The 25,913-nt window shown below is 45.3% G+C and overlaps 1 long non-coding RNA gene across 2 annotated transcripts; it reads right to left on the reverse strand.

Moving 5' to 3' along the window:
- Positions 1–6,327: 6,327 nt before the first annotated feature.
- On the reverse strand, positions 6,328–20,616 carry LOC134296012 (uncharacterized). 2 transcript variants are annotated; one of them, XR_010002561.1, is made up of 4 exons: positions 19,227–20,616; positions 8,664–8,819; positions 7,985–8,134; positions 6,328–6,578 (listed from the first exon to the last, which is right to left on the reverse strand). It is a non-coding gene; the product is annotated as an uncharacterized LOC134296012 (long non-coding RNA). The 2 variants fall into 2 exon arrangements; XR_010002562.1 differs by lacking the exons at positions 8,664–8,819; positions 19,227–20,616 and adding an exon at positions 12,091–13,382.
- Positions 20,617–25,913: the final 5,297 nt, after the last annotated feature.

Consider the following 25,913-nt stretch of genomic DNA (forward strand, 5'->3'; position numbering starts at 1 on the left):
TGTGCCAGCTGCGACCATATCTCGAGAAGTCTGACTTGGCCACGGTGGTTCATGCCCTGGCTACATCCAGATTGGATTACTGTAATGCTCTCTACGTGGGGCTGTTCTTGAAGATGGTCCAGAAACTCCAGCTGGTTTAGAGATCAGCAGCCAGGCTCCTAACTGGAGTCAATTGCAGGAGCACACAACACCTCTGCTAAAGCAGTTCCACTGGCTGCCGATAAGCTGCCAGTCACGATTCAAGGTGCAGCTCAATGCAAAGAACTTCATCTAGACAGGAAAATATAGCCTATGTGACCACTAGCTTAAAATATATTGAAGGCTCCATCCCCACAGCCATAGAATGCATTTTGGAACTGCATTTTATGGTTAGTAAAGACTCAGATTATATATTTCAGTACAATTAAACTGTATTATATAAGTCTATACTGACCATATAATACAGTGTCAATCTGAATTGTATGGCAGTGTAAACAGGACTGAGGTGATATCCTTTTTACATTTCAATAAATAAATTCAAATTGATTAGCCTTCATCTTTTATCTGCGCTGAATTGCATTAAGGCAAACTTTGACACAATTATCAGCACAACTTCCTTCCGTTAAACACCAAGATTGTGTGAATTACACAGCTGTAAGCTATGTGGAACAATTTACAAATTTACTGGAAACAGACCAAAGTCTGTTCCTCACTAGGAATACTATGACTTCTTGCCACAAAACCTGTATGAATACTAGATATTTTGGGTCTCACTTCTCCAGAGATCCTTCAGGGTTGTATTCTTCATTAAAATTGAGATTCTAAGTAGTCTTCCAAAATGAAGAGTCTTCTTCTGCTCATTGCCATTGCCAACTTAGTTTTCTTGGTCCAACCTAACCCAGTGGTCTATTTTTATACAATATGTATGTTGGTTAGTTGGTTGGTTTGTACCACAAAGGCTTTTATATGGCTTGGTGGGTTTTGAACAAATGTGGTACACATACCCATCATAATCCAACTTAAAATACTGTTGGGGTTGGGCGGGAATTGATAGAAGATTATGGGAGCTAGAGTCCAGCCACATCCGGAGAGCTGTGTGTCTCCTGTCCATGATGGACCAAACCTGGTACACATACCTTTCATGATTCAACTTAAAATAGTGGTGGGGTTTAAGAGTATGATGTGAGTTGGGATCTAGCCACATCCAGAGAGCTATCTGAATCAAAATGGATCTAAACCGAAGTTAATATACATATCCTTCATGATCCAAATTTCAATACTTCTAGGATTTGAGGGGAGGGGAAGGATGGTAGGATTGAATGATATGGCTATGGTCAAATCATTAGGAAAGAGATATCTTCATATCATGGCCTGATGCCAATGTTGTTTAGGGAGTGCAGGGGTCTTTACTACACATTTTAGTCATTCACCCAAAGGGAATGACCTAGATTTTTAGAAGGGTAAGGCCCTTACTGGAGGCTCTGGTGGTGCAGCAGGTTAAACCGCTGAGCTGCTGAACTTGCTGACTGAAAGGTTGGCGGTTCAAATCCGAGAAGTGGAAGGGAGCTCCCACTGTTAGGCCCAGGTTCTGCCAACCTAGCAGTTCAAAAACATGCAAATGTGAGTAGATCAATAGCTATGATCCAGCGGGAAGGTAACCGCGCTCCATATAGTCATGCCAGCCACGTGACCTTGGAGGTTTCCATGGACAACGCCGGCTTTTCGGCTTAGAAATGGAGATGAGCACCAACCCCCAGAGTCAGACACAACTAGACTTAATGTCAGGGGGAAAACCTTTACCTAAGGCCCTTACTATGATATACAGTGCAACTGACTTGATGTTTCTATAATGTGGTCTGCCATTTTGCTCTGGCAGGCATGATGGGGTGAAGGAGATCCCTAGGGCACTGATATATTCCAGAGAAGGATGAGTAAGAGAAGTGCTTTAATGAAGAAGTTGAGATACTTTTTGCCTCACTCTCAGTTACTTTTCAAGAAGTCTGAACTGATAATTGGGGTGTGTGGGTGGGGGGACTAAACAGATGCTTGCTTTTTCCCGAAGGCAATGGGAGAGAGAAGTAGGAATTTGGACCACCTATGGCAACCTTTTGGTGAAGAGAAGGGCTCTGGAACTGCCACTTTAAGTCATGCAACCAGAAGGTTCCTTCAGACTGGTTTGATGGTTGTGCCCTCGCTTTTAGTCTTTTGAGTTGAGGGGGACCTTCTCAGAGTACATTAGCATTGTAGAACTGATGAGGAACAGAAAAAATGGATTTTTAGACATATATTGTATGCACATTAGAAGCAGTGAAATGTAGAAAAATCAAACTCTCTCTCTGTGTTAGATTTTTGGGATGCACAGGCTGACAGGACAGGTGGGAGAAGGGGGGCCTTCTACATTCCAGTGTGGTTCCTAGTACAGCTAAATGGAAGGAGAGCAGACAGGTCAAAGTAGGCCTCATGATGGATTGGTGTCTGTAGCTTGCTGCAAGCTTTTAAGAGTGCTTAGATAGGTTAATGCTGATTGTGCATATTTATGCCCATGTATGTAAGCATGTGAAGTGACGTACTAATGACGAGATGTATGTAAAAGCATGTTCTTTGTCTGAAAATGTATAAAAAGGCCAGTCCATGCCTTGATCGTGGCTCTGGTTTGCTTTTTGGAACAGATTCCACTTCCAGAGTCTCAGCTGAAATAATAAACCGGACCTTTTGGGCCTCTCAGAAGGATCTCTCTTGTTATCTCTCCCTTCATTCTACAACAGAACAAATGCAGTTTGACACCACTAAGTGTCATGTCTTGAGGCTATGAAATCATAGGACTTGTTGTTCTAGTGAATGGAAGGCCTTCTGGTACAAGAATGGAGTCATGCTGGAGAGAAGACATGTCTCTGAGGTGTGCATAAATGAAACTGCAGGTGCTTCTCCTGCAAATATGAGGATAATACTTTACCCTCTATCAGGTGACATTCATAGGAATTTTATTTAAATAAACATAGATGAGAAATAAACAGAATTTATTTATCTTGATTGGTAAGCTATTTTATTTTTGTTCTAAAGATGGTAATTTTCCATGTCTTGAATCTCTACTAGTTATGTTCTTTATCTGTACTGCAGGCAGCAACGTTTCTTTGCATTGCATCTTCCAATCATCCCTTCACGGGAAAGACAGTGTCTGCGGCATCTTGCTCCAGCAGCATTGCAGAAAATGGTATTCCTTGGCTGGATTGCTACTATAGAAATTAAAAGAAAAATAATCATTTGCACACTTCCAATATACATTCAGTTGCAGTTTAGATCAGTTGTAAGTTAATTTAACTTCAATTCAACAAGAGATACATTCCTAGGTTTCACAAAATAGACTTATAGATTAGAGTGGTTTGTATTAAAATGCAAGAGCCAGAGCACTGTGGTAGTTTGACTGTTGAGGGATCAGAGTTAAATTTCCCACCCAGGCATAGAAAAGCAATGGGGTGAAAGTTCATCCTTTTTTCCAGATAAACATTTACATACTAGATTTCATTTTTACTGGTTCACAGCATGCTAAATGAAGGTGATTCATTATATGGAGCCTTTCAATCGTGCACTTTCATGCCATCAGATGATAGAAGACAAGACAAACTAGCCAAAGGGCATTGTGCTGGTTTTTCTGCTCTCACATAACCGTGGGCTCTTTTCACACTACTAAGTTGATTTTAATATCCATTAAGACTGTGAATCCAGAGCCACCAACAGCCTTTTGGTATAAATCACCAGCCCCTGATTGGTGGAGAAATGGCACAGCCAGGATCAGGCTCCCATTGGCTAGGGATTCCCTCTGATGTTGATTGGTGTTTCTCTATGATAAAATAAACAGCTGTCATTCACTGGTTTGAACTCTGAGTCTTAGACAGTGGTTCCCAACCAGCTGCCCAGTTGAAAATCCGATCTACAAACTTCCTTCCTTTTTATTTTACTTTATTTTATTTTCACTCCTTTCCACAGAGCTGACCATTGCACTGAATAGACCACATCAGTTCTAGATTATTAAATATGGTTTTCTGTGGGTGAGCAAATGACAGTTCTCATATTCAGTCATTGGGGGATGTCAGCCTCAGAAAACTGGAAATATGTTTTGTCAATAAGTTGTATTAAACAGGAAGAAGACTTTGCAGCTGGTATGAAAATAAGATGGAAATCAATGAATGAAGAGAGGAGTGGTTTACATAGTATCCAACATTTCACAGATGAAAATGGGAATGGAGGTGCTCAAATAACTAGAGAGTGATCAAAATGACAAATGCATTTCATGAGAAAGAACATATAAACTAGGAAAGCCTGCTGAAGTTTACAATTCTAAGGGCATTTTCTACATTGGCTTAATAACATGCTCCTTTACCATGTAATCACTACTGGCTTTCCCCATAGCATTCTAGAACTCTGGGTTCTTTTGATTTCCAGTAATCTGTGGCTGGATCTACACTGCTATAGAGATGGGAAGGCCTGGATAAAACCCATAAAAATTGGGGAAAAGAGGGGAAAATGGAAAAAAAAAGGGGGGTTAAAAATTGGAGAAAAAATGGAAAAAAATGAGTGGAAAAGCCTGTTTTCCCCCCAGTTTTTCTGTAATTTTTTTTAGGCCTTCCCATCCCGAGGCAGTTCAACCACCAAGCCAACTAGGCAGTTGCCTGTGGCGCCATCTTCTTGGGGGCGCCATCGAGGCAACTCCTGTCTCCTGCGGCCTGCCTCCACAAGGTATTGAACTGCTTTTTCTTTTGATTTGTTGTAAAACATGATGTTTTAGTGCTTAATTTGTAAAATCTTAATGTAATTTGATGTTTAATAGGCTTTTCCTGAATCCCTCCTTATTATCAAACATTTTCGTTTATCCAAAGCTTTTATTTTTCAGTGATTGGTTTTGGGGGGGGGGGAGGCAAAATTCTGTTCGCCTACACTTGAAAAATACCTAGGGTCGGCTCTGTTCCCATCTCTACACTGCCCTATATCCCAGAATCTGATCCTAGATTATCTGGTAATTCCAGATTATCTGGCAGTGTAAAAGATAAAGGTAAAAGTTTCCCCTTGACATTAAGTCTGGTTGTGTTCAACTCTGGGGGAGGTTCTCATCTCGATTTCTTGTCAGTATTCTTCTTGAATTGTGGTGCTCAGAAGAGGGCACAGTTTTCCAGATGAAGTCAGAACAAAAGAGAATAGAGTGGGACTAGGTTCTCCCTTGATTTCAACACGATGTGTCTATTGATGCAGCCTAGAAGGGCTTCGGCGTTTTTAGCTGCTGCATCATACTGTTGACTCAGATTTTCTGTTTAATGATTTGTTCCAGAACCTTTCTTGGTATTGATGTCAGACTGACTGGGTGAATTAATGTTTGGGTCCTCTTTTTTTACCCTTTTTGAAGATGGGGACATTCGCCTTCCTCCAGTCTGCTGGAACTTCTCATGTTCTCCACAAATTCTCATAGATTATTGCCAATGGCAATGAAATTTCTTCTGCCATTTCTTTCAATACCCTTGGATGTAGTTCATCTGGCCCTGTATTCTTGAATTCATTTAGATAAACCAGATATGCCTCTTTACCTATATTGTGTGCTGCATTTCCCTTACTGTATCCTCTGTTCCATCCTTCCCAAGTTGAGCATTGTTAATCTTTTGGAGAAGATTGAAGCAAAGGAGGTGTTGTGGTGATCATGCATTCCCTAGGCTTGCTCATTGCCTGCAAAGATGCTGGCTGGAGTGACAATCGAAAAATGGAGCGAGCTAAAGGGATCACATGACAGGTGGTGGTGAGTGTCATCAGTGTTCCTCTGATGCTTGAACCCAGGGAATATGGGATGACCAATTATGCAATTGCAGCTGGTTCTGCTCAGAACTGAATTCATTCTGACATAGCTGAAAATACATAGTTTGCTTTGGATTCTGAAGGAAAGTTTAGAGAATTTGGATGGTCAGGGCTCCTCCTTGACTCACGGGGAGCAGGGAGGAGAGTCTAAAATTTCATGGAGGCCAATCCAGCATTTGCTACCCTGAATCTATCCTGGGATAAGTTGTCCATGAAGAGCTGCCTTTATATAAGTATACATTTTGACGCCCATATCTGCGGGCTCAGTATTTGCAGTTCCATTAAAAGTGTCAAAGTAATAGCAGCAGGTTGGTGAACAAGGCATATTCACCTACCTTCTTCTAGCATTTCCCTGGGAGTAAGGTCTCAGAATTCTGCATCAAACACACTCTAGTCACCAAAGCTATGTTTAGTTTACTATATGCTACTTGGAGGACCCCCTGTGATCACAGTATCTGGGAAAAATGCAAGAAATCTATGATGTGAAGTAAATAACACAAAACACAAGGGGAATTGCCTGAATTTGAATATTTTTATTTATTTATATGAATCCAGTGATTTCTTCTTTCCCTGAGGTATGGGGTCTCCTCCATGCCTTCCAGGCACGCAGCACTTGTACAGATGTGCATATGGACAATTGTTGAAAGATTCCACAAACACGTAGCCCACGGGACAGTCCCAGTGTCTGCGCTGGCAGAGGCCCATCCGGTTATTGCAGGTATATGCGCCCAGGATGGCCCCTTCCTGAAACACCTGCTCAGGCTCTGCAGAAAGAGAGAAAAACAGAATATAGTATCTCATTTTTGTCAGAAGAAAATAAAGCAATGTTTATGCTCTTCCCTGCCTTGGTACCCCAATTGTGGAATACGGAGTGAATTCCTTTTCAAAGCCATTTCAAAACATGAGGTTTCTATGGAACCATTGGAGCCTAATTTACTTTTCAATAAAAGAATACTTTTTGTTGGAAAAGTTATTTTTTGTAAAAATGAAGACTATTCACTAAATGTAACCCACCCCACTCAAAATCCCTAATACATTTGGTTACTGCTGCTAGTAAAAACCAGCCAAATACTATTGACAAATTGAGTTTCCAGGTGGTCAAATATATGCAAGTTAATATCTCAATCAAAAATTCAAATTTATTTAACAATAATTATAGTAAATCATGGGAGATTAAAAAAGACTTGCAAACGTGGTTTAAAGATTTTGCTCATGGGTAGAATTGCAGTAATTAAGATGAATGTGTCACCAAAGATTTAAAAATAATAATAATTCCCAATGATAGTAAATGACAGTCCATTTAAATAATGGCAAAAATGTCAGTGTTCATCAGGCAAGGGAAGAAGCCAGAACCAATTCCAAGAAACTACAAGATAGTAAGAAAAGAGGGGCATTTTTGTGCTTGTTGCCTAACATGATTGAGAACAAAAGATTACTGCTAATATATGGTGCCAATTTGAAATTTGGGATACATAACTTTCTTTGACATGACAAAATTGAAGCAGATTCAACTCCTTCATAAGGAGATCACTACTGTGAGTTTGGAACAAATATAAGGATCGATTTTATTCAAAGATATTAGTCTCCACTTGTTTATAAGAGAAATTTCCTAATAGGGGAACTGGTTGACATAAATATTTGTTACCGTTAGATAATGACCAAAACATGTTGAAGATGAGAGAGGAATTAATGATGGAGGGTTACCCAATACAATGGTTTGCTAATATGAAAAGGAAGGAAGAACAAGTGAAAGATTTTATGGTCAAGTGGAATCAAACTATATGTGTAGAAATCCATTTGGAAAGATGGAAGAAGGTGTAGATCAAGCATGGGCAAACATTTTTGCCTGTGGGCCACATAAAAAAGATTTGCCAGTAGTATTTGACATTAGAGAGATTTTGTAAGACATTTAAAGCTGTAGAAAGTGTTGGAAATTTAATTTACAATGACAGCAGAGTTCTATCTGTTGGAAAAGGGTGGACAATCATCTAGAAAGCAATTTTAGAAGATGAGTACAATATATGCTAACTGCAGCAAGAGCCCTTTATTCTTAGATATGGAAGGAGTTAGTTTTCTCAATGAAAGAAATATAGATGATGAAGATCTATGGAATAGGTGGGCTGGATTAATGGACTATACTGATGAAGGAAAGATTTCTCACTCTACTCACTAATGGTATCTGGAACAATGTCGTCCACTGAGATGGCTTGAACTTGAAAAACCACATAGGCAATGGCAAAGAACAGAAGAAGCATCTTCATGGTGAAAGACTGGCTAGGATCTCACGTTCAATGAACAGACGACTAGGACTCTGAAGAATCTTTGAGGATAACACAATATGAGATGCATTTATACAGGGTTTTATGGCAATGCCCCAAGATGTTTCTGGTAAATGTGGCTCTGGTTCCAATTAATATGTGTGTATGTGTGTGTGGGGGGGGGGGGGGGGAGGTTGTTGGACATAGCTCACAGGTGTGTGGTTCCTATAAGGCATGATGCCAGTGTTTGGTGGGAGGATACTGAGTGATAATTTTTCACATGTGTAAATTCACAAGGATGTTTGGTGATAAAGATTGGTTTTTTGAAAATCAACAATTGCCCCACATTTGATTAACTGAAGCATGAGATCATGTTGTCCTCTTCTAATGGATAATCTGTAAGAACTACGACCCACAATGTTGAAAGAAACTAACAGATATGAGGTCATGGCTCTTATGTACAATTTCACATCCAGGAGGTTTGTGATGTAAAGGGATAAAAACAAGAAAAAGAGACAATGATTTTAATGCAAGGTTGTAGAATGGATTTTCTGGAGACAGGGGGACCAGACGTTCCCTGTACTTACTTACCTACTTAGGCGATCCCTCATTGTCCAAGTGTGATGGCCTCCCAAGGGTAGTGTCTTGGTGGTGGGTACATAGGTGACTGTAGAGCCCTATTCTTGTCCTCCCTCTCAATGGATTGTCACCTTGTCGTTGTGAGGGGGCTTGCGTGTTCCAATGAACCTGTGGCAAACCACCGGAGTCATGCACTCCCAGGAGTGGCCACAGGGGAGGATCCAGACCAAGAACAATCCGAAGACTCAAAGACATCAACAGCGGAGCAGGCGGAGGATAACATGGTACAAGTTACAACGGCTGTGAAGGCAGAAGAAGGCTGCAACAGACTGAGAAGCCAATCTCGTTGTGTTAACCACACCACTGCTGGAATCTCACTCTGTGGAGACTGTGTTCACCGACCTCCACACATTAAAAAAAATCCTGCATGGGCATTTTCCAAGAAAAATAAAAACAAACCTACAAAAGTCCCATGGTGATCGAGCGAGTGGCAATGGGGGCAGGACAGTGAAATCTGGAAGCCCCTAGTCATGGACTGGCACATGGGCGGTGGATATGGACTCAGTCATTCTACCTCAAGGTCCGAGGCAGTTGAGTAGTCCGGCAGCTGTATCCATGAGAGAGCAGCCCTTTTTAGGATCCACTCTGCTCACCTCACATGGGGAAGGGACTAGAAAAGGTGCCCTAAACATAGTCTACCTCTCTTATCCCTGATTGGACTGCCACGTCCAGAGGGGTCACACTCTGCGGCCAAAAAAGAGAAATGAACGTTGGAACATGGAACGTACGGACACTGTTGGATAACACTGACAGCGAATGCCCCAAATGCAGGACTGCTATCATTGCAAGGAAGCTGGGACACTTTAAGATCGACATAGCAGCCCTTCAGGAGACCCGGAGAGCAGGAGAGGGACAGCTGAAGGAAGAAAAGGGAGGCTACACCTTCTTCTGGAAGAATACACGGAGTTGGCTTTGTTATCAGAAATAACCTGGTGAAGCACCTGACTGAAGCACCCACTGGCATCAATGAACGACTCTCATCCCTTCGAATTAACCTTGCCAAAAACCAACAGGCAACCATCATATGTGCCTATGCACCAACACTAGATGCTGACGAAGATAAAATCATCCTCCTGGGGGACTTTAATGCAAGAGTCGGACAGGACTCCGACCTGTGGCTAGGGATCATAGGAAAGGACGGGGTCGGAAACAGCATCCTTCTTCTCACCAAATGCAGAGAGCACAACCTTGTCATCAGCAACACGCTCTTCCGCCAGAAAAACAAGCTCAAGACATCATGGAAGCACCCCTGGTAAAAGCATTGGCACCTCTTGGACTATGTAATTACATGTGCCAGAGACAGCTGTGATGTGCTTTTCACAAGAGCCATGACAGGTGCCGATGACTGCTGGACAGACCACAGGTTAATCTGATCTACGATGGCTATCAAGATTTTCCCCAAACGCAGACTCCAAGGAAGAAAAATAAGGCGGAAAATAAATACCCAAGCACTTCAGGAGCCCTCCAAACGAGCCCTTATCCAAACAACACTCAAGGATCATCTACCCACAAAACACCCCGAAAATGTTGAGGAACATTGGTACAAACTGAAGATCTCCATGGTCACAGCCTGCGAAGCAAGCATGGGATACCAAACTAAGAAACATCAAGACTGGTTTGACGATAACGACAAAGAGATCCAACAGTTAATTGATAACAAAAGGAAAACGTTCCAAACATGGCAGAGAAACACCAACTGTGCTGCTAAGAAAAAGATCTATGCCAGTGCAAAAGCTGAGGTCCAAAGAAAGACCAGAGAACTTAAGAATTTGCAGACACCCATGATGCTCAGGGATTTTTCAAAGCTACAAAGCTCATTTACGGACCAGGAAACCATGGCAAACAGACTCTACGCTCTTCAGATGGAACCAAACTTCTGAAGGACAAAACATCAATTGCACTACATTGGAAAGAGCACTACCAGAACCTGCTGAATCACAGCTCCAATGTGGCCGAAGAGGCCCTCTCACAAATCCTGCAACAACAAACCAGGGATGAGCTTGCAGCACTACCTAGTTTGGAAGAAGTCAGCAATGCCATCAGCAAACAAAAAAACAACAAAGCCAGCGGACCTGATGGGATCCCTGCTGAAATCTTCAAAGAGGGTGGACCTGAGCTGATACAACAACTCCATCAACTCATTGAAAAGGTGTGGGTGACTGAGAAAATCCCAGCAGACTTCAAGGATGCCACCATCATCACACTTTTCAAGAAAGGGGATAGAACAGACTGCTGGAACAATCGCGGTATCTCCCTTCTAACCTCAGCTGGGAAAATTCTCTCAAGAATCCTTGCAAACCGCCTTCTCCCTGTCTCAGAAGACAGCCTCCCAGAATCCCAGAATGGCTTCTGCCCCTCCAGAGGAACAGTGGACATGATCTTCACTGCACGACAGCTCCAAGAAAAATGCAGGGAACAAAATCAACCCCTGTACTTGGCATTCATTCACCTTGCAAAGGCATTCAAACCTAAACTCTCTGAACCATCCTCCAAAAAATCGGGTGCCCTGACAAATTTGTGAACATCCTGCGGCTCCTCTACGATGACAAGATGGCAACAGTCTTGGACAGAAATGGCTCCCAAAGGGACCTGTTTAAGCTGGAATTAGGTGTCAAACAGGGATGTGTTATTGCTCCAACCATATTTTCCATCTTCATCACTATGATACTTTATCTTGTTGATGGGAAGCTTCCCACTGAAGTGGAAATCATCTATCGGACAGATGTAAGTTATTTAACCTCAGCAGACTGAAAGCCAAAACCAAGGTCGCAACAATATCTGTTATAGAACTTCATTATACCAATGATAACGTAGTCTGTGCTCATTCAGAAGAAGACCTATAAGCCAATCTAAACACCTTCGTAGAGGCATACAAGAAGCTCGGCCTCTCACTGAACATCGAGAAAACCAAAGTGCTCTTCCAACAGGCACCAGCTAATCCCTCTGCAATGCTAGGACTACAGCTTAATGGAGTAACATTAGAAAATGTTGACCATTTCCGCTACCTTGGCAGCCATCTCTCCACAAAAGTCAACATTGACACTGAAATACAACACCGCCTGAGCTCTGCGAGTGCAGCATTATTCAGAATGAAGCAGAGTGTTTGATGAGGAAGGAGCGTCAAGCCAACCCTGACCGGGACCGCCTTCCACCTGGAAGCCGATGTCCTCACTGTGGGAGAACATGCAGATCAAGAATAGGTCTCTTCAGCCGTCTACGGACACAGCCCCAAGATGGAAGACAATCATCCTCAAATTACGAGGGAGTGCCTAAGTAAGTAAGTAAGTAAGTAAGTTTTTGTAACAAAGTATGAATTTTGGTTTACAGATGTCATGTTTAATTGTGTGTTTATGTTTGAAAGGGTAAGTAATAGAGTTACCAGTGTGTGAGGGATGGTAGCCAGCTCAGCATTCTGATGCAGGTTGCCATAGAAACGTAACTGCTTCTGTAGAAATGTAACTAGCAAGAAAGGGGCGGAGCTAACTGGATGAAAAAGGAGAGAATGTTTTAAAAAGAGTTCTGTCTGTAATTGGAAGAATTACAGGGAAAGACTGGTTCTGAGGTGGTTAGAACCAGGGAAGTTGAAATGTCAGTCTGTGCTCTGCTGAGGTACGATTAAGACTGATTCTCAGTTGGAGGATCAGGGAGACTCAATTGGTCATTTTGAGTGAGTTTAAAATAAGTTTGGTGGCTTATTTTAAGGTAGTCTGTTTCCAGATAAGGAACAGATAGTCTGTGATTGAAATTCACAGGGTGACTGCGGTTTAAAGCAGTAGAGAAGGAAGTGCTATTTTAAGGAATTTGAAACACCTCAATATAGCTTTGCAACAGTTAATCTAAGTGCCTCGAAAGAGAAGTTACTGTAACCATTAAGCTTGTGCCTGAATAAATGTGTTATTGTTCTTTCTACCATCTAAGCTTCAGTCATCTATATTACCATCTAAAGCAAACAGGGAGAAAGAAGCAAAATAAAATTTAAAAAGTCTCCTCTCTAAGTAGCTAGTGGCTATATCGTCCATAGTGGTGGCAAGAGTTTATAATCCCCTAAACATCTGGTGGCCGCATTATAACCATCTATACCTCTGGTGGCAGCTTTTAAATAAAACATCTTTAATGACTGGTGGCAGCAGTTATAAAATATATAATAATAATATAAATATAATTAATTAATAGAAACTCATCCACATCTCTGCAACTGGTATCAGACGTGGGATAAAAAAGATTCCCCATTGTCTTACATCTTTGCAATTTGGTGGCAGAGGTGGAATTTTAAAAAGATTCCCCCCTGCTTGAAAGAACCTTAGACGTAATTAGTTCTCCGGAGTATTCCTGTCCTACATGTTCTTCCCCAGTGAGGACATCAGTTTCCAGGTTGGAAGACGGTCTCGGTCCTCTTGGCACATTTCTCCCTTTTGCCCTCCATTCATTCCTCTTCAAATTCCACTGCACTGACCCCCAGCTAGAGCCTGTCCATCTGTCTTTCCAAGAGATTTGCAGGCTTTTTCAAAAGCAACGCTGATGGAATCATTCTAGGAGTTGAGTGTGTCATCTGTAGACAGTCCACGTTTCACAGGCATATAACAGGGTTGGGAAGACAATAGCTTTATAAACAAGCGCCTTGGTGTCCCTACGGATGTCCTGATCCTCAAGCACTCTCTGCTTCATTTGGAAAAAATGCTGCACCCGCAGAGCTCAGGCAGTGTTGCATTTCAATGTCAATGTTGATTTTTGTGGGAAGGTGGCTGGTAAGGGAGCAGAAATGGTTAACATTTTTAAACATTACACCATTAAGCTGTATTTCTGGCATTGCAGAAATACAGGCATTGGTTTTGGCTTTCAATCTGCTGAGGTTAAATAACTTTCATCTATCCGATAGATGATTTCCACTTCAGTGGAAAGCTTCCCATCAACAAGATAAAGTATCATAAAGATAAGGTATCATAGTGATGAAGATGGAAAAATATGGTTGGAGCAATAACACATCCCTGTTTGACACTTAATTCCAGCTTAAACAGGTCCCTTTGGGAGCCATTACTGTCCAAGACTGTTGCCATCATGTCATTGTGGAGGAGCCGCAGGATGTTCACAAATTTGTCAGGGCACCCGATTTTTTGGAGGATGGTTCAGAGAGTTTAGTGTTGAATGCCTTTGCAAGGTGAATGAATGCCATGTATAGAGGTTGATTTTGTTCCCTGCATTTTTCTTGGAGCTGTCGTTCAGTGAAGATCATGTCCACTGTTCCTCTGGAGGGGCAGAAGCCGTTCTGGGATTCTTCGAGGATGTCTTCTGAGATAGCAGCAGGAGACGACAGGATCCCATCTGAGTTGTTTAAAATCTAGGAAGGTGATGCTGTCAAGGTGATGCATGCCATATGCCAGCAAATATGGAAAACACAAGATTGGCCATCAGACTGGGAAAAATCAATTTATATCCTCATACCAAAAAAGGGAAACGCTAAAGAATGCTCAAACATCCATACAGTGGCACTTATTTCCCATGGCAGTAAGATAATGCTCAAGATCCTGCAAGGCAGACTCCAGCAATACATGGAGCGAGAGTTGCCAGATGTCCAAGCTGGGTTCAGAAAAGGCAGAGGAATGAGAGGCCAAATTCCCAATATCCACTGGATAATGGAAGAATGGAAGAAGCCAGGGAGTTTCAGAAAAATATCTACTTCTGCTTTATTGACTATTCTAAAGCCTTCTAAAGCCTTCGACTGTGTGGATCATAATAAACTATGGCATGTTCTTGGTGGTATGGGGATACCTAGTCACCTTGTCTGTCTCCTGAGAAATCTGTATAAAGACCAAGTAGCCACAGTAAGAACAGGTCACGGAACAACAGACTGGTTCAAGATTGGGAAAGGAGTACGGCAGGGCTGCATACTTGCAAATAGAGGGAGAAAACGTGGAGGTAGTGACAGACTTTATATTTCTAGGCACGAAGATCACTGCAGATACAGACTGCAGCCAGGAAATCAGAAGACGTTTACTTCTTGGGAGGAGAGCAATGGCCAACCTTGACAAAATAGTGAAGAGCAGAGACATCACACTGGCCATGAAGGTACACATAGTGAAAGCAATGGCATTCCCCATAGTAACCTATGGATGCGAGAGCTGGACCATAAGGAAGGCTGAGCGAAGGAAGAGAGACGCTTTTGAACTATGGTGCTGGAGGAAAATCCTGAGAGTGCCTTGGACCACAAGAAGATCCAACCAGTCCATCCTCCAGGAAATAATGCCCAATGGCTGCTCACTGGAGGGAAGGATATTAGAGTCAAAGCTGAAGTATTTTGGCCACATCATGAGGAGACAGGAAAGCTTGGAAAAGATCACGATGCTGGGGAAAATGGAGTAATGCAGGAGATCTGGAAGTGTTAGGGATGGGTATGGGTTTTTTCCTTCTTCTCTCGCTTTTTCTATCTCTTGTTCTTTTGCTCTTCACAATCCTACGAATCCTTTTTTTTAAAATATCTGGTATGTGGGTTTTTTTTATGTATTTGGAAAAGCATAAATAAAATATCTTTTAAAAATCCCATAAAAATTGGGGAAAAGAGGGGAAAATGGAAAAATGGGGGGGGGTAAAAAAATTGGAAAAAAATTGGAAAAAAATGAGGGGAAAAGCCTGTTTCCCCCCCCAGTTTTTCTGTAATTTTTTTTCAGGCCTTCCCATCTCTACACTGCCCTAGAACCCAGAATCTCATCCTAGATTATCTGATGATCCCAGATTATCTGGCAGTGTATCTGGGCCGCCGTTACCTTCCCACCGAAGTGGTACTTCACATTTGCATGTTTTCGAACTGCTAGATTGGCAGCAGCTGGAGCTGCTGGGATTTGAACCTGCGACCTTTCAATCTGCAAGTTCAGCAGCTCAGTGAACACTTCGCCACCGGGGCCTTTATATAAGTATACATTATGTCGCCCATATCTGTGGGCTCAGTATTTGCAGTTTCAGTTAAATGTGTCAAAGTAATAGAAGCAGGTTGGTGAACGAGGCATATCCACTAGGCTTGATCGATCCATGAAAAATTTGATTCTAAACTCGTTTCAAAACTAGAGGGGGCAGTTTTTCGTTTTTGTTGCTATTTACGAATTTTGTCCCCAAAATTTTTCGAAATTAACGAAAATTCGTTATTTTCGAAATTAAATCGTTAATGGCGGACGCGCATGCGCGGTCGCCCAAAAACAGCCCCGGGGGGGGGGTCGGGGGCTCTCCTGCTCTCATTTTTTCAGCTATACTGATCAAATTTGGTACAGTGGGAGAACACAATCCACCCTGCTTGTTTGCTAAATTGCAGAGCGTTTGCCCTTTCTTAAGATTTATTGCACAATTTTATAGTTTACTGTGCCCGGCCACGCGTTGCTGTGGTGTATGGGAATTCTTTGTTAGGTAGGTGGAATAACAGTGAATAATAGCTTTGTAGCCTGAAAGCCTGGCCATTTTCTTATGGGAATCCTTGTTTGGTGAGGTGGAATAGAAAGGAATAGGCTTGCTGCTTGGAAGGTTAGGTAGTTGCCTCTTAGGGGGGTAGAATTGTAATGAATAGCCTCGGTAGTTCAAAGCCTGGGTGCTTGCTATCTAGGGGAAATCTTTGGTTGGTCAGATTCAGAGTAGTATCACTGTTTCAAAGCCTGGTCGCCTTTTTCGAAGGTTAATCTTTTATTGGTCTGGTTGAATTGCACTGAATATCCTTGCAGCTCAAAAGTCTGGCTGTATTTATTATTTTGTATTATATATATTACTAAATATAGAAAGCATGGCACATTGCCTGTTGTGGGTTTTGGCCTTTTTTTGGTGTTGTGATTGTGTTTATTGTGTGATTGTGTTGTAACTTACTGGAGGCAAGAAAAGAAAAGAAAGAAAAAGCCACAGCCGGCAAGGCCCATACCTTGAAATATTGCCCAGGGGGGCCGGCCACCGTTGGCCGGCACGCTTCCCGAAAAGGAAGAAAGAGTTGCCGCCCCCAAGGAGGTTTCTGTGCCAAATCGCACAAAGGGGTAAGAACGACAGCCGAGAGAGAAGAGAGATGCGGTGCATCGCGGGAAACACGACCACGTAGGCCGTGAGGCAGCAAAAACAAAAGGAAATAAAGATACACCCACAGGCGGCAAGGCCCGCACCTTAAAATACTGCTCAGGGGGGCCGGCCACCGTTGCCCGGAACGCTTCCCGAAAAGGAAGAAAGAGTGGCCCACAACTTAAAATACTAGGCCGGCCACCTTTGGCTGGCACGCTTCCCACAGAGGGAAAAAGAGTGTCCCACACATTTAAATACTGCTCACTGAGGGCCGGCCACCGTTGCCCGGCACGCTTCCCGAAAAGGAAGAAAGAGTGGCCGCCCCCAAGGAGGCTTCCATGCCAAATCGCACAAAGGGGTAAAGAACGACAGCCGAGAGAGAAGAGAGATGTGGTGCACCGCGGGAAACACGACCACGTTGGCCGTGAGGCAGCAAAAACAAAACAAAAGAAAGATACACCCACAGGCGGCAAGGCCAGCACCTTAAAATACTGCCAAGGGGGGCCGGCCACCGTTAGCCGGCACGCTTTTCGAAAAGGAAGAAAGAGTGGCCGCCCCCAAGGAGGCTTCCGTGCCAAATCGCACTAAGGGGTAAAGAACGACAGCCGAGAGAGAAGAGAGATGCGGTGCACCGCGGGAAACACGACCACGTTGGCCGTGAGGCAGCAAAAACAAAACAAAAGAAAGATACACCCACAGGCGGAAAGGCCCGCACCTTAAAATACTGCTCAGGGGGGCCGGCCACCGTTGGCCGGCACGCTTCCCGAAAAGGAAGAAAGAGTGGCCGCCCCCAAGGAGGCTTCCGTGCCAAATCGCACTAAGGGGTAAAGAACGACAGCCGAGAGAGAAGAGAGATGCGGTGCACCGCGGGAAACACGACCATGTTGGCCGTGAGGCAGCAAAAACAAAAGGAAAGAAAGATACACCCACAGGCGGAAAGGCCCGCACCTTAAAATACTGCTCAGGGGGGCCGGCCACCGTTGGCCGGCACGCTTCCCGAAAAGGAAGAAAGAGTGGCCGCCCCCAAGGAGGCTTCCATGCCAAATCGCACTAAGGGGTAAAGAACGACAGCCGAGAGAGAAGAGAGATGCGGTGCACCGCGGGAAACACGACCACGTTGGCCGTGAGGCAGCAAAAACAAAAGGAAAGAAAGATACACCCACAGGCGGAAAGGCCCGCACCTTAAAATACTGCTCAGGGGGGCCGGCCACCGTTGGCCGGCACGCTTCCCGAAAAGGAAGAAAGAGTGGCCGCCCCCAAGGAGGCTTCCATGCCAAATCGCACTAAGGGGTAAAGAACGACAGCCGAGAGAGAAGAGAGATGCGGTGCACCGTGGGAAACACGACCACGTTGGCCGTGAGGCAGCAAAAACAAAAGGAAAGAAAGATACACCCACAGGCGGCAAGGCCCGCACCTTAAAATACTGCCAAGGGGGGCCGGCCACCGTTGGCCGGCACGCTTCCCGAAAAGGAAGAAAGAGTGGCCGCCCCCAAGGAGGCTTCCGTGCCAAATCGCACTAAGGGGTAAAGAACGACAGCCGAGAGAGAAGAGAGATGCGGTGCACCGCGGGAAACACGACCACGTTGGCCGTGAGGCAGCAAAAACAAAAGGAAAGAAAGAGATACACCACAGGCGGCAAGGCCCGCACCTTAAAATACTGCTCAGGGGGGCCAGCCACCGTTGGCCGGCACGCTTCCCAGAGACAGAGAGAGAAGTAAAATACCTGGAAATATGGGCGCAAGCCCCTCAGACGTGTCTTCTTCACGTCTGCTAGTGAACTGTGGGCCCAAGCCCCACTGACCAGGGGGGCCGGCCACCGTTGGCCGTCCCCACGCCCACCACAGAACCGACATGGGGAAGGGCGTGTATTCTTCACGTCTGCTAGTGAACTGTGGGCCCAAGCCCCACTGACCAGGGGGGGCCGGCCACCGTTGGCCGGCCACCGTTGCCCGGCCCCACGCCCACCACAGAACCCACATGGGGAAGGGCGTGTATTCTTCACGTCTGCTAGTGAAATGTGGGCCCAAGCCCCACTGACCAGGGGGGCCGGCCACCGTTGGCCGGCCCCACGCCCACCACAGAACCCACATGGGGAAGGGCGTGTATTCTTCACGTCTGCTAGTGAACTGTGGGCCCAAGCCCCACTGACTAATGTGTCAACCAGACCATAGCAACACAGTCTGTAGCCACCACAAAGGCACACTCCATGACAGCAAACCGTCAGCGGCCCTGGCCGCACCCTTCCCGGGAGGACACAAGCTAGCTGGCATTCCACAGGGAAATCGTGGACATCATGACATCAATAATGATTGTTCTAATACCACAGTAAGATCTTAATTGTTATTACCCGGCCCATCTTCCCGGAGGGACTCTGAGCAGCTTCCATGGGGCGTGGCCGTCAGCAATACAATGTGAACAATTAAACCCCAAAATTTTATATTTGTTAAAGGAAATGTTGCATCAATAACACATAAAATAAGAAAGCTGTCACAGCATTACCTGCTTAAAAAACAGAGGTGTAAAAACACGGCTCTGTGGCCGAGGGCTGAATTATTGCACATAGATGAGGTAGTTTGAGAGTTAAAAATCAATAAAGTGCGAAATACTCTTTGCCTGGAAACCAATTCTTCATCTGCCAGCGATCCACCCCACAGTCCTCGAAGGCTTTTCGGAACTGGAATGTTTTACGGCTCTGATGTCAGGTTAATGTTTCTATGGCGTTGAACTAGAGGGAAGAGTTGTGTGTGTGTCTGGTGTTATTAAAGGTAAATGACCAAAGCTGGGTTGAGAAGGAAGCCAAAGGGAACCACAGAGATGTATAACTGTCAACAGCATGGATTGGATGAGGAGGGTTTGACAGACCTTTACTTTATTCTTGCAACATCTCACTGTAGGTGTGGACTGTGGTCTGCAAGTTAGTAGAGGTTTTGCAGAGCTGTGTCCACACTACACCAAAAAAGAAAAGAGACTTCATGCAAAAATTGGAGGACCGCATACTGGCATTGTCATCGCAATGCCGTAGTCCAGAAACCTGCAGATGTGAGAGCTTGACCGTTAGGAAGGCAGAGCGTGGGAAAAAACGGCACTTTTGAAAAGAATTCCTTTTTGAAAAACAAGACAGTGCCTGGGAGTGTTAGAAGATCCAACTGGTCCATCCTCCATGTTTTAATGCCCGTCCGATTCAAGGAGGTAGTGATATTACAGGCATAGCATCAGGATGGCATGGACTTGAAGGAAGTGACGCCGTTGATGTCCAACAGGAATTTCTTTTCTGAATCTGTCCGAGAGTTCTCCATAGATAGTTGAAGACTACAAGTCTTACTTCTGAGTGTAAGACTTTCTGCGGTGAGATTCCACCCTCTTCTATCGTCCTACCAACAAACAGAACCTGCGCCCAAGGGTCACTAGCAGCCGCAAAGGCACACGCCCTGACAGGCAAAGGGCACCGTCCTCGGGCGCGGACAGAGGGCGAGGGGAACCTTAGGCGTCTGTCCCTCAGCAACAGCGTCGACAACCGCCTCTCAAGGTGATGGGACAGTGGAAGAAGAAAATTTAGAAAAGTGGTGGACAAGGCCGAGGTGTCCTGCTTTCAGCGGTGCGGTGATTCCACCCTCTTCTATCGTCGCTGCCAACAAGGCAGCAAGAAGCACTTCCGTAGCCAGAGGACATGCGCCCAGAGGTCACTAGCAGCCGCAAAGGCACACGCCCTGACGGGCAAACGCCACCGTCCACGTGCGCGGCCAGAGGGCCAGAACAACCAAAGGCGGCCGTTCCGCAGCAACAGCGTCAATCACAGCCTTTCAAGGTGATGGGACCCAAGGTTTACATTTTGAGAAATTTGTCCAAATTTGATGGTGTTCCTCTGACTTTGACGATTTGACCCTCTGAGTTATACAAACAAGCCAGCAAAATTCGGTTCGCACTCGACGGAACCTGCGCCCAGAGGTCACTAGCAGCCGCAAAGGCACACGCCCTGACGGGCAAACGCCACCGTCCACGTGCGCGGCCAGAGGGAAAGGGGGACCAAAGGCGGCCGTAACGCGGCCACTGCGTCGACCACAACCGCTCAAGCCGATGGGACAGTGAAAGATGAAACTTTAGAGAAGTGCTGGCCAAAGTCGAGGTGTTGTATTAATCCCCGTGGCAAAACACGTCCTCAAACGTTCAGATGGACAGATATATCAAAAAAATATGACTCTGGCGTATTCCTTCACCTTAAATGAATATCCGAAGTATCCTCATCAAATATATCACTGCTCTTTCTGTACAGGAACTCTTAGGATCTGGAGAAGACCAAAAATTCCTGGCTCATGAGGGAAATAATGTTTGAACCAAAAAAATTAAAAAAGGGAATTTAATGAAATCCGTAATGAACCCTAAGAGGATGCATATCCTACCTAGGATTTCATGGAGTAATTTCTCACCAAAAATCCTTCTACCTCTAGAGCGTCACTATTGAGGGAGAGAAAAAACTTTGTGACTTCAGACTACAGAGATGGACCAAAAGTAACTTTATTAAGTTCAACAGGGACAAATGAAAGAAACTTCACTTTGTTAAACATAATGTAACTCCAAGCGACATTTCTTTGGACGCCTAGCTTGACAGCACTGTGTGAGAAAACTGTCTGTGAGTCCTCGTGGACAACAACATAACAATGAGCCTACTATGGTTTGCGGCAGAGCAAATATCCAATGGGCTTTAGGCATGCATTAACAGGGGAATATCGTCGTCTAGATCCAAGGCAGTCCTGTTCCCACTCTACTCTGCCGTGGTCAGACCGCACCTGGAATAATATGTCCAACTTTGGGCAACGCAGATAAATGGAGATGCGTTCAAGCTTGAAAGTGTATAAAGGATTCCGACTACAATGAAAAAGGGTCTGATCAAGCAGTATGAGTAGAGGCTTTATTAGCTGGTAATCATTGTTTAGCCTGCAGAAGAGAAGGCTGAGAGGAGAAATGTTAGCAATGTACAAATATGTGAGGGGTAGTCATAGGGAGGAGGAAGCAAGCTTATTTTCTGCTGCCCAGAAGACAACAGGACGGAGCAGTGTGTTCCAACAAGTGGAATGGTGATTCCACCGGAACATCAGGAAGAACTTCCTGACTGTGAAGACTGTTCTGGAGTGGAACTGTCTCCCCCGGACTGTGTTGGGGCCTCCTTCTTTTGAAGCTTTTAAGCATAGGCTCGATGGCCATCTGTCGGGAATGCTTTGAATGAAACTTCCTGCGTGTCTGTTGGGGGAGAACTCGATGGCCCATGAGTTCTATTCCAACTCTACTTTTCTATGGTTCCATGATTCAATGATTCGGGAAACGGCGCCTTGTGATTGATGAACCCAAAAACAACAGTGGGCAACGGTGAGTGATGATAAAGACGAGAAAGGAAGGAAAAAGAGAGAGGAAAGCATTGTAGGTTAGAGGAGAGAGTTGTTTGACAGAGTCCAAAGGGGCAACCCCACCCCTGGCCACCCACCAAATTAGCCAAAGTTACTCTGAAGCAGAGCTGATTAAAGGAGAACTATTGCTCTAAGAGCCGTCGGTGTCAAAATCCAAATCTGGGAAATTCAACACGGGAAGGTTGGCCTTCAGGAAAACCAGTTTCTCAACTGTTTGGGGGTCCAGCAAGCTGCGGTGGGGCGTGACTACATCTCCCGCTAGGCTGAAGACCCTTTCGCTCTGCACGCTCGTGGGAGGACAGCTGAGGAACTGGCGGGCTACGTGTGACAGATCCGGCCACATGTGATCATGTGAAGCCCAATAGGCCAATGGATCACAAGATATTATCTCAGGAGGCTCCTCAAAGTACCTGTTGACCGAGCATTCGGCCGAGTCTACCTTTTGAGCAGAAGCCAGCAAAGAGGATTCTTCAGAGCAGGCTAGTATGGCCACTGTCTCCGCAAAAAATACGTTTCCTGGTCGCTGCTGGAGATCCGTATCCCTACGGCAAACACCTCCCGGCTCCCCGGGACTTTCTGTCTCGCCACTAGCGCTAGTGCTGGGGGTTACAGGCATTTCCGGAAGAGGGGCCGCTGTGCCCGTTTCCTCCACCCTGGCAGCAAAGACCTCCCTTACAAGGTTAACTAGTTGGGCCTTCCACACGGTAAAGTCTTTTGGGCAGACGTTGTACTTTAGCCGGGGATCACACAAGGCCGCCAGCATATGGACTTTGCTGGAAAGAAGTGGCTCAAGGCGTTTCCGTACAGCAAAGGACAACCTCCTCACCACCTCCTGGGCCGGCGGTGTCAGCGGTCCAGCCAGGGAGTCCATTGTTCGACCGGCCCCAAGCCTTTCTAGGTGCCTCCTTAGCCTCAAGACCATGGGCACTGCCTGGCTAAGAAGGGCTTTTGAGTCCGAAAGGGTGTCAGTGGCATGTTTGAATGGCTTTAGTATGTCTACTAGCTGGGAGATGGTGTCCCACTCTTGCTTATTTGGAACAAGTTTGCTAACTGGCGCAACCAAAGTGAGCGAGATGCCGTGTACCACCTTCTGCTGCTCGACCATGCGTTCAAGCATTTTAAAGGTTGAATTCCACCGAGTTGAGACGTCCTGGAGCAGCTTGTGCTGCGGAAGGCCTTCAAGGCTCTGCCTCTCTCTCAGCTGCCGGGCTGCCTTGATGCTCCTGTGGAAGTAGCCCGCGATCTTTCTACAGCGCTCGATCAGCAGGGAGATGTTTGCGTTGCTGGCTGGCTGCTCTTCCGGGCTCTTTAAACCTTCCTTGACGGTATTGTGAAGCATGTGGGCCATGCAGGACACATTCTGAAACCCGGCACTTTCAACCGCTTTGATCATATTTTTCCCAGCGTCAGTCACCATAAAGCCCCTCCTCATTTCTTCCGGCCTATACTGCATCCACTCCCCCATAATGTTTTCCAGAGAGCTGCAGATGGTCTCTGCCTTGTGATCTCGATCAACAACCTCCAACGCGAGGAGTGCCCAACGATGGGATGTATCCATACTGCCTTCCTTCTCCCACCAATGTGCTGTGAGAGAGAGGTAGGAATGGCCTCCTCCCAAGCTTGACCAAATGTCAGAGGTAAAATGGATGTGTCCTCCCATGGCGCTACGCAACATCTGTGAAATGCGTTCCTTACAGCCCTCGTACAAGCCGGGAATTACTTTTCTGGAAAAGGTGTGACGGGAGGGGATTTTGTATCGGGGGCACAGCCGTTTCATAAGGCGTACGAAGCCTTCTTGTTCAACCAGGCGGAAGGGATGGTGATCAAGGGCAATCATCTCTCCCACAGTTTGGGTTATCTGCTGGGGTGTGAGTAATGTTTCCCCCGTTTTCTTTCTGGGTAATGGAATGGCCCAATCCTCCAAGGTGGACTGTGTCTGCCTTCCACCATCTTCACCAGGAGAACTTTGTGTGCTAATGCTGCCACTGGAAGGGCTTGCAGTTCCCCCTCGTACCGATATGGAGGGATGGTGTCGCTTCAAGTGAGAACTCAACCCCGAGGTCGAAAGATGTCTCAGGTCTCTGCCTCTGCTGATATTTGCCCCACAGTGCCTACAAACAGCCAAGGTAGCACTCTGAGAGTGCACATGGAAATGGTCCCAAATATAAGACCTAGGCCTCCCCACAGCCACTGTGGGGACGCCCACTGAGATAGGAGTCGTGGGCACCCTTTCGTCAGCTTGAGAAAGTTTTTGTTTGGATGGTACAACCTCCTCTACCTCCTCCTCACTGTCAGTAGCGGGTGGAGGGGTGGAGTTATCTATATCCTCACTATCCACCACCTGTAGTTCCAGGACGGCTAAACCTGTATGTTCCATTGATCTTCCTGTGGTCTCAGCTCTATAAGACAACTGGCTCGGTGTGGAGGGCTGTGTACTTTCTGCATGCGAACAGCCGGCTTCTTCATCAAGTCCACCCACTCCCATAGTTCGGCGTTCCAGACGGATGGGACCCACCCTTACTTTTTTGGCCCCCCACAGTGTCCTGGCTGTGCCTTTACCACTATCAGGACTTGCTCCCCCAGACCCGCGTACAGCTAAACGTTTCATGACAGCAGGAGTGTTTTCAGGAGACAGATGGGGGGATGGAAAGGTGTCGTGGAAGTGGTGAAAAATATTTCTTGTTTCTTGATTGGCAACGTGTTATGTTATAAAGGGTATCTTAACTGCCGCAAAACCGTCAATGTATTTTTTAGCTAATTTTATTTTTTTACAAGGGGATACCTGTACTTTCCAGTTCTGCCAAGGACTAATGGGAGCTGCAGTTGTTTTTGGCAAAGTTGGCTTTTGAAACACAGGAAGCGACCCTTTCACGGAGAGACTGCCCTATTTGAGCAATGAAAGGGCAAAAGTGGGTCCCTTTTTTCCCAAAAAGGATTTTTTTGAGTTCTGCCAAGGACTAATGGGAGCTGCAGTTGTTTTTGGCAAAGTTGGCTTTTGAAACACAGAAAGCGACCCTTTCACGGAGAGACTGCCCTATTTGAGCAATGAAAGGGCAAAAGTGGGTCCCTTTTTCCCCAAAAAGGATTTTTTTGAGTTCTGCCAAGGACTAATGGGAGCTGCAATTGTTTTTGGCAAAGTTGGCTTTTGAAACACAGGAAGCGACCCTTTCACGGAGAGACTGCCCTATTTGAGCAATGAAAGGGCAAAAGTGGGTCCCTTTTTTCCCAAAAAGGAATTTTTTGAGTTCTGCCAAGGACTAATGGGAGCTGCAGTTGTTTTTGGCAAAGTTGGCTTTTGAAACACAGGAAGCGACCCTTTCACGGAGAGACTGCCCTATTTGAGCAATGAAAGGGCAAAAGTGGGTCCCTTTTTCCCCAAAAAGGAATTTTTTGAGTTCTGCCAAGGACTAATGGGAGCTGCAGTTGTTTTTGGCAAAGTTGGCTTTTGAAACACAGGAAGCGACCCTTTCACGGAGAGACTGCCCTATTTGAGCAATGAAAGGGCAAAAGTGGGTCCCTTTTTTCCCAAAAAGGATTTTTTTGAGTTCTGCCAAGGACTAATGGGAGCTGCAGTTGTTTTTGGCAAAGTTGGCTTTTGAAACACAGGAAGCGACCCTTTCACGGAGAGACTGCCCTATTTGAGCAATGAAAGGGCAAAAGTGGGTCCCTTTTTTCCCAAAAAGGAATTTTTTGAGTTCTGCCAAGGACTAATGGGAGCTGCAGTTGTTTTTGGCAAAGTTGGCTTTTGAAACACAGGAAGCGACCCTTTCATGGAGAGACTGCCCTA

Source organism: Anolis carolinensis, chromosome 1, assembly GCF_035594765.1.
Source record: "Anolis carolinensis isolate JA03-04 chromosome 1, rAnoCar3.1.pri, whole genome shotgun sequence".
Lineage (NCBI taxonomy): Eukaryota > Metazoa > Chordata > Lepidosauria > Squamata > Dactyloidae > Anolis > Anolis carolinensis.